This window comes from Crinia signifera, chromosome 3, assembly GCF_055691185.1.
Source record: "Crinia signifera chromosome 3, ASM5569118v1, whole genome shotgun sequence".
Lineage (NCBI taxonomy): Eukaryota > Metazoa > Chordata > Amphibia > Anura > Myobatrachidae > Crinia > Crinia signifera.
The window spans coordinates 241,980,434-241,990,615 of NC_139219.1; positions in this window are offsets into that span (position 1 = coordinate 241,980,434).

Consider the following 10,182-nt stretch of genomic DNA (forward strand, 5'->3'; position numbering starts at 1 on the left):
TTAACATATCCGTTATTGGCTGCGTTATGAATCCTAGACGTTCTCTGATTGGTCGGAACGTTCCCTCCTGGTCTCAGGGAATAACGTCACTCAGATTTTGATTGGTCGATTACCGGTTTGAACTATTGGAAGATAATGTACACTACAAGCAGAATGCGAGGTGGGGGAGACGACCGCAGACTGTCTGGTGACGTAACGAGCAGGCTGACCTCACCTGTGATTGGCTGGTACTGTTTACACGCGTTAACACACACACACAGTCACACACACACAGTGCACTCGCTGCACTGTGCGGCAGGTGGGGGTCTAATACTGCTATCAAGCTTTTGCGCAGTGGCAGTATCATAGCAAGTGTGGCCACATATCACCTGTGGATAAAAGGAGATTCCGCTCTTCCACTCCTGTGTGTGACTTTTCTAGCCCCTTTAGAAACAAATTGTTCGCTGTCACTATTCGGTCATCTGTTCACCCTATTTGTTGTATTAGATGCTAGTCATCCATTCCCAATGGGCTGAAATGATGGGTGAAATTTTATAGGATGAGAGATTCAGAAAGTGAGAGATTTGGTAAAACCAGTTTGATTTTGCAGTGTAAATCATTGCCGGTTTAAAAAAAATAGAGATTTCTTACCAAATCCCTCACTTTCTGAATCTCTCATCTGATAGTCTCTGCAAAGGGTAAAAAGTAGGTTGTTTGTTTACTTCTCGGTTCAAACCTGGTAGAGATATGACTGAATGCTAGGTTGTCATGGACAATGTGGTCATTCCTCTCTAAGACAACAATAAATGTGTAACCTAAAATAGCTCACAATATGTCATTTATGACTCTAGCTGGGAACCAAAAACATTCAACACAATGTTGAGATGTCCACAGTGTCATCATCTGAAATGTCAACGAAAAATCCTTCTATTCTTGGAATATCGACATTTGGCTGTTAGGGTTAGGCAGCGGGACAGGCACTGGGTTGCCCATTTATCATTCGATATTTTCAGCCGCAAATATTAAGTATCAGTGGCATGTATGAAGGAGGGACTGTGATCCCTCCTGACCCCCTCACAGCCTGATTTACTGGCCCCTGCAGCTATCACCAACTCAGATCGGCGGTAGCACATTGTAGCCTATGGGTTACACGTGATTTAAGGTGCTCATAGACAGGGATGACTTGTCTGAGGCACAATTCGAACCTGATTTACCTTGAACTCCCCCAGCCCCTCCTCGGGAGGAATCCATCCCACTTTGGCACTCGATGTACCATTTTTTACATGCAATTTATCGCATGTAAAAGAAATCCTGGGGAACTTCCTGGGGTGTTCAAGGAAAATCGGATGCGATACATCGCAGGTGGTAAAAAGCACCAGCGATGTGCCGCTGATGGCCAGGATCCAATCTGATGGACACGGGAATGTGCATTGGGCTGATTCTGGTTCACTTGAAAAAGCAAAGTCCTTCTTTAATGGACAAAACCATGTGCCTTGCAGGTGGGGCTGATGTAACATGTGCAGAGAGTTAGATTTGGGTGGGGTTTGTACTTTAAACTGATATCTATATTGCAGTGCAAAAATAAAGCAGCCAGTATTTACCCTGCACAGAAACAAAATAACCCAAACCTGACTCTCTCTGCACATTACATTCGCCCCTCCTGCAGTGCACATGGTTTTGTCCATTAAAGAAGAAGTTTGCTTTTGCAAGTGAACCAGAATCAGGCCCCTGATTTGATTTCAAACACCTCTGATTTGGCAAGTTTGACCTGTATATATAGGCACCATTACATAAGTGTCATGTGTATTATATTATACAATATAATATAATACACAGACTCCGTTAAGCTGCTAACTTAGATGTGGGCTCTCGGATACAGAAACATGAAGAAACCGCTGGCAATGGGCTAATCAATTTCAACATGAGTTGTAATTTTGTGAAGTTTCACAAAAGTACAACTCCAAGCAGCAATCTGCAGGGGGCCGCCCAGCACAGGGAAAGGCTGCCCCTGAAACCAGATCCTGCCGAGTGATGCAACCACAATATTTGGTGGGTGAATTACTATTGTGCGAGCGCTTTGCTATACAACGAAGCACTCGCACATCACCAGCTGCCCCCTTGCTGCAAAGCCAGTTGTAGGCCATGTTTTGGGTCGCGTGTTATCACACTTGGGTCAACAGACAAGCCTGGGTTGTTCAGAACACAACACCAAGTTGTTGCCCCCGCAGAGATCCATTGCCATCAGTGTCTTACACATGCATTGGCACATGCGCACATTGCAGGAAATCTGTGAGGGCTACTGAATTAGCCCCAATAAGTGGTGCTAAGGGTTTCTCTACAGAACTCATCAGTGACACATACTATCAGTGGAGTAGCTTGGTTCCACAGTGCCCGGAGGAAGGGCATGTTTCGCGCCCCCCTTGCATGGCAAAAAGGAGGACTGTCCTTGCTCGTTGCCAAGGGGGACTGACCTTGCTCGTTAATAATAATAACAGAACCCCACAGGCTGCTCCCCCTGTATAATCACAACATGACCCCACAGGCTGCTCCCCCTGTATAATCACAACATGACCCCACAGGCTGCTCCCCCTGTATAATAAAAGGACACCACAGGCTGCTCCCCCTGTATAATAAAAAGACACCACAGGCTGCTCCCCCTGTATAATAAAAGGACACCACAGGCTGCTCCCCCTGTATAATAAAAGGACACCACAGGCTGCTCCCCCTGTATAATAATAATAACAGGACTCCACAGATTGCTCCCCCTGTATAATAATAAGGCTGCTCCCCTGTTTAATAATAATAATAGGACCCCACAGTGCTCACCCCTTGACCCCTGGATAGGGTCTCGGGTGCCAGGGATGCGGCGCCATGATGTTGATGCCTGCTGTGCCCGGCATCAGTCAGTGGGGAAAGGTAAAACCAGGCGAGCGCTCTCACATCACGCATGCGCCGGTTTGAGACGCCGGAGGCAGGGATGCGGCGCCATGACGTTGTGACGGACAGATATGCAAACTGCTATAAAGACGGGGGAAAGCGTCTACAGTCAGTTTGCGGTATCTGTCCATAGTCACCCTGCTGGCTGACTGTCAAATGCTTTCCCCCGTCTTAATAGCAGCCGGCAGGGTGACTATGGACAGATACGGCAAACTGCTATAAAGACGGGGAAAAGCATTCGACAGTCAGCCAGCAGGGTGACTATGGACAGATACTGCAACCTGACTGTAGATGCTTTCCCCCGTCTTTATAGCAGTTTGCATATCTGTCCATAGTCACCCTGCCGGCTGCTATAAAGACAGGGGAAAGCATTAGACAGTCAGCCGGCAGGGTGACTATGGACAGATATGCAAACTGCTATAAAGATGGGGGAAAGCGTCTACAGTCAGTTTGCGGTATCTGTCCATAGTCACCCTGCTGGCTGACTGTCTAATGCTTTCCCCCATCTTTATAGCAGCCGGCAGGGTGACTATGGACAGATATGCAAACTGCTATAAAGAAGGGGGAAAACGTCTACAGTCAGTTTGCGGTATCTGTCTATAGTCACCCTGCCCGCTGACTGTAGAATGCTTTCCCCCATCTTTATAGCAGCCGGCAGGGTGACTATGGACAGATATGCAAACTGCTATAAAGACGGGGGGAAACATCTACAGTCAGTTTGCGGTATCTGTCCATAGTCACCCTGCCTGCTGACTGTAGAATGCTTTCCCCCATCTTGGGGTGCATGTATATTATTATTATTTCTTTAAATACACATGGGGAGAGGTGAACGCTTCTTGTGCTGTAGGAGAGATCATGCAGCTAAGGAACACCCTCATGGGCGTTCCAGCTTTGCCAGTATAGTCGCAAGATTGGGCAGCATATCGTTCAAACGTGCGTACACACTGCACTTTTGTTCCGATATGGGCCCGTCCTGTCAGATGAAAATTAAACAGCACTGAACCTTCGACCGACCGAGTATGGACGGACAAGACCGTTTTGGGCTGTTTATCGATCGTACAGAGGGAGTCGGGACAGCATACACACCTATACAATTGAACGCCCGTCCGACCCAGAACGGAACAACGGCCCGACAATTGTATATATGTGTACCCAGCTTAAGTAACAATGGGGCAGATGTATCATTGGGGCAGATTACGTTTGTGAAATAACGAGTCCCGCTTCTCCTGCATAACGAGGAGAAGCGGGCACTCGTTATGGGGAGATGTATTAACATCCCCCAAGCCGATAAGGAGAGCCGTTATGCCCAGCGTTAACGGCTCTCCTTATCGGCTCCCTCGCCGCCCCGCACATGCACACTCCCCGTCGCCCCCCCTGCCCGGCTTACTGGGCATGCGCGAGATCTCGCAAAAACCGCAAGATCTCCAGCGCAGCCCAAGCCAGACGCAGGGCTAGCGTTGTCCCCATAGTGGGGGATAGGACAACGCTAGCCCTGAGCTGGCAAAGCGGCCGGGCGAATTAACGCCTTGAAGGCTGTTAATACATCGCCCCGGCCGTTAAAACTGGGGGGGATTGCAGGGAAAGCCCTGCCGAGCATAACTCGGCGGGCTGTCACTTGCGCACGTTAGGTGCGCTAGTAATACATTAGGGACAGACGTAATCCCCCCCAGTTAACCAGCGTTAAGTGCATTATTGCACTTAACGCTGGTTAATACATCTGCCCCAATATACCATAAACTGGGAAGTAAACGCTACCTACTCAGAAGGTAGTGGGTTAACTTACAGACACAAAAGGAGACTAGCGAGCCGAGGGCTCTGCAGACAGAATGTCTCACTAGCGTGGAATATATGCAGAAACGGTGGCGCAAGATGTTATGCTTCAACACGTGGATAGCAACTAAAGTGCGGTTGCTAAGGGCAACCACTGAACCCCGGAGGGTTACAAGCAAATAAGGTTAGCAGCTCCTAGGTCATAGATGGGAATAAGGACCGTAGGAGTGTAGCCACAGGCCTAGCCTCACTTGCAGTACACCAGTTCAGCTTACTGCCACCAAGCTGACACCTGGAAACACTACACAATGAGGAAGGACAAGGCAGGTCTGGGAGCACAGCCGCAGACTTACTGGATCCACAGTGTGGAACAGGGACCCCAGCAAATCAAATGAGTCCCGTTTACTGCTAGGTCTGGATCAGATGGATAGAACACGGTATTCCAAGACCTATTTGACAGTAAACTAGCAAGCAATACAGAATACAATACAGTTCTAACTAACTGGTATTTCTCAGGAACAGGCTCACTGACTATCTGGCTAAGATTCAGCAGCAAGTGGCCGACGCCCGCACAGGATGTTTATACTGGAAGCAGAGTGCCGGGCTGGCCCCCTGCTGCTGCTGAGCATGCCACACCTCCAGCCTGTGTCCCTGTACAGCTTGCCTCCCGGTTGTCATGGCAACGCGGCCGCACAGGGCAGGGGAGCCAAAAAGGGGTCTCCCAGGTAGTATCTGCGGTGTCTCCTTCACCGGAACTCAGCGCTGCTCCGTCTGGCTGCCCGGCGCGCGCCTGCTGATGACATCACCGGGCATCGGACTTCGCTGCGCAGCTCCGGACTTCTTGCTGGAAGCCGCTGAGAGGATGTGGGTGATGGTGAAGGCTACTCCTGGGGCGATGTTCGATTTTACCAACGTGTTTCAGCTCATATAGAGCCTGTTTCAAGCAGGGCGGTGGAACAGGCGGCAGAGCTCCGGCGCCAGGTGACATGTCGGCGCCTGGAGCTGGTGCTCCGCCCTAGCTACGCCTCTGCATACTATAAAGGGCAAAATATAGGTGTTGTGTGGACAAACTTTGTTTGATTATCAGTTCTGTATCGTCTTTAGTTGGTGACTGTTACGTGTGCAGCAGCTGATATCTCAGAGGGGTAGATTTATGAAGCAGTGATAAGGGAGGAGAAGTGATACAGTGCCTGGTAATTTATCACCAGCCAATCAGCTCCTATTTAAACCCAGCCTGTAACTTACCAATCAGAAGCTGATTGGCCAGTGATAAAGTACCAGGCACTTTATCACTTCTCCTCCCTTATCACTGCTTCATAAATCTACCCCTCAGTTTGCTTGGGTGTGGTATGATTCACCGACAGTCAGGATCCCGACAGTCATTATCCTGACGTCGGGATCCCGACTGCCTGGTCTCAGACAGCGTGGCCAGCGCAACAAAGCCCCTTGCGGGCACTGTGGCTCGCTATGCGAGCCACCTATTCTATTCTCCCTCATGGGGGTCATGGACCCCCACGAGGGAAAATAGCTGACGGCCGTCGGGAACCCGTCTGTCTGTGTTTTAACAGTCGGGATCCCGGCGTCGGGTTAATGACTGTCGGGATCCCGACTGTCGGGACCCCGTCCGGCACCAGTTTGCTTTCAGCCTGGAAGCTGCTGCTAGCTTCTGTTATTTATGCTGTTCCCTAGAAACTTATCACCTGGAACTCATTATCTGCAACTCTAGTCTGACCTCGTTATCCCTCCTGGGAGTTGAACTGGATTGTGCACAGGTGTCTGGATCACCTGAGTCCTTTATAAGGCATTCTGGCCAGCACTACCCTGCCAGTTATAGTTCTGTTCTAGCTGCCTGTTAGCTTGCAGAGAGTTCCTAGTGGAGTTCTCCCTAGCCTTAGTCCTGAGCCTTGTCTAGTTCTGTTACAGCCCAGATACTGCCCTGTGTACTCCAGCAAGTACTCCTGCCGAGCGTCCTGAGCCCCAAGCCTTGCCTGTGCTACGGTTTCCATGTTCCCGGTCCCGGTCAGCAGTCCTGCCTGCCTGAGCTGCAGCCTCCTGAATTCTGTCTGCTGTTTACCATCCTGTGTGTCTCTTTAGTCAGCTTTCCTCTTGCACTCTCCTCGCCTTGGCAGACACGTCTCACGTACAGCCTGGCAACATCGGGTTTGGAGCTGGCATAACCAGCTTTGAATGCGGTTGTTATAGGTGAAGACTAGCACCGCACGTGTCCGTCAACCACGAGGAGAGGCAACAGAGTTAGGGATCAGGTTTGGTGCTACCTTCCAGAGTCCTAACAGTGACGTCTGTTTTTGTCACTTCTCTTTTTTGTATTTTGATGCTCGAAAGGTGAGCTGCGCTTCCACCTCCTGGTCATGTCCATGTGCAAATTCCTGAAGTCAGAGGATTTTGCTATGGATGGCGGTGTAGTGTTGTCCTGTTTTATTTATCTAAAATATAATGGAAAAAGTTTGTTGAACAGTCAGGGCTATTTAAAAAGCTTTCCATATCTGTTGTAGGTTTGACTAACAAAAATATGTGTTTTAAAGTTTTATTTGTTTCCTTGTTGTAGACATACCTCCAACTGTCCCAAATTTTTGCAGGAAAGTCTCATTTTGCTGACACTGTCCCACCCACTGGCCGCAGTGTCCCACGGTGGGGAGGGGAGTTGGAGTGCTGAATAGATGCTGTGCACAGTGTCTGTTCATGGGAGAGGGGGACAGGCAGGGCCGGCAATATAATTATTGGGGCCCCATACACTGATATCTCTGCAGGCCCCCACCCCCTATGTTGGAACATAAACTGGAAGCGCCCTGTGCCCATTACTGGATTGCTGTGGTCCAGGGAGGGAGGGTTAGATTGGGATGGAAACCTAGCCTGGGACATTCCTGGGAAGCAGTCCTATATCTGCAGCCTGCGCTCTATCAAACTGCCGTGCTCCCTCACCTTGCGCTCTACCACCCTGACGCTCTACCTCACCCCACGGCCTACACTTTATAATATTGATGAAATCCCTCACCATGCGGCCTGAGCTTTATCACACTGACGCAATCCCTAAACCTGAGGTATGCATTCTATCACACTGACTCGCTTCCTAACCCTGCCTTTCATCACACTAACAACCTCCCTCACATGTGGCCTGTGCTCTAGAACACTGACGCATTTCCTAACCCCCCCTCCCACAGCCTAAAGGGAGGGAGGGGAATGAAGATGAATCATAGTTAAGGTACTGAGCGTCAAGGGGGCATGCTTTGGGCTCCCAAATTCGATGGTTACTCACCATCAAATGATTTTTCCTCTGTTCACTATAAAAAGTAACCCAGGACTTACTCTTTATTTGAACAGTGATGGCTGATTTGAGGACGGGCGCTGATGCCATGTGACATCATCAGCCCACTCCGAGCAGGCAGGGGCACACCTGCATTTGCTGGGGTCCACTCAGCGTTTCTATGGGCGTTTTAGTGGGCATGCCCATGAAATGCTGGGTGCCCACCCCCTACCTCTCAAGTGCTGCAGTGAATGGAAAATTTGCCAAAGGAGCTCACTGCGGGACGTTACTGCCTATGCGCATGCACAGACCTCCACCATCGGGGATGGGGCCAAATTCGGACCCCATGTGTAGAATGTTGACATGTACACAATAGTGACATGTGAATTGCTGACATTCTGCATGGACTTGCAGGCGAGTATAACCCTCTTCTCAGGGCCGGATTTGTCACTAGGCCCATGAGGCACGGGCCTAGGGGCAGCACCTACTAAGGGCGGCATGGCAGGCTGCCTGTGAGTCTGTTAATTTAACCCCTTGAGTGGTATGCCCGGAAATTTTCCGGGCTCAGCTGCGCTGCCGCAGCGGGCTGTCTCGGAAAAATTCTGGGCATACCACAAATATAAAATAGGTGTGTGCCAGTGGTGTCCAGGTGTGCACCACTGGCGCACCACCTCTTGAGCCTCTCGTTGCGTCCCCCAGCACCTCCAATCACCTGTCACTGTGCTCCAGGGATCGCACGCCGGATCTCTTCTAAAAAGCCTTTAGCTCTGCCTCTAGCCGCCTGTCATTTTGCAGCAATGACGTAGGCGACAGACTCGGGAGTCCTCCCGAGCCACCGCAAAACAGCAAGGGAGCTCTGGAGCTCCGGCGTACTAACGCCGGACTGAAGGTGAGGTGGGGTGCCTAATGATCTGTGGTGGGTTTTGCTGGGGCAGGACAAATCTGCCCTGGTAGGTTTGTCCTGCCCCAGCAAAACCCACCACTCAAGGGGTTAATAGTGCAGGGGATGCCACTGCTATAGGGTTTCGGAGGGCCCAGAGCCCAGCATACATTCCCCTGCACCCTCTTGAAGTTTTTTTTTAAAGTGTGCCCCCTCCGGCAGAGGCTGTGGTCTCCTTCCCTACTGCTGGCATCCGTAAACGGTAGACCCCCTCGGCGACGCCACCAGTGCATTGACTCTAGTGCTGCTGATATAAGTTATGACACAACAGGGGGAACTGGTCTTGACGGCTCCCATCCTCCAGCGACAGTGATCTTGAATCCCGGCACCACTAAGCATGATGGATACCCTCTCCTTCGGCTGCAGCACTTATCCTCAGACCCGGCAGGGTCAAGCAGCAGCAGGTGCTGAGGAGCTGCATTGTGCGTGGGACAGACAAGCTATATACAGGTCAGTGCTTCCATTCACTATCCCCAAGCCCAGTGCTCCCCCCCCTAGAGCTCTGGCCATACCCTGACATAATTTGGCAGTAATGATGTTAACATTGTTAAAATGTGAGCATTAAACATGTCGGCATGGGCCCGATTCAGACCTGCTCCGTAGGCTGTGTATATTCACTGCCTAGCGAACAGGTTAACACCGCCTTGCCAAACGCACGCCCCCACCGCCGGATCTGCCCAGGTAGAGTTTATCCTGGAGGAGGGGACCCTTTCATTGGGGAAGAGGGGGGGGGGGCAACTCCCCCAGGGTCCCTGCCCAGGCTGACCGGTCACGGGGATAATGGTTTGGCCGGGGAAACTTGCGTGTAAATTTTCCGCCGGCTGTGCCATTACTCTCCTGGCTGGTTGGTCTCGGTGCTGGTTCTCAAAATACGGGGGACCCCTAGTATTTTTTCCCCATATTTTTGGAACCAGGGAAAGTCCTTGAGCCTGGTGCTGGTTTTAAAAATTATGGGAACCCCTACTTAAATTGTTCACTGAATTTTTAAAACCAGGACTGACTTTTTGCGCCCTGAGCTGGTTACGGCCATGGGGGGGGGGACCATGTTTTCAAATTATTAATTTATTATTACCATTGTTTTACACTGAAGCCTGCACAAATCTGACTTATCTGTGCACGCTAAAGCCAAATACGCATGGAGAATGTAGCGGCCGTACAGTATATTACATACGGCCGCTTAAGAAATAAGGAATCACCATTTGACTGAATGGTGATTCTTTCTCATATACTTTCGATGGCTTATGCATTCGCATTCATTAATATGAATGTGCCATAAATACTAATTGACGTATTT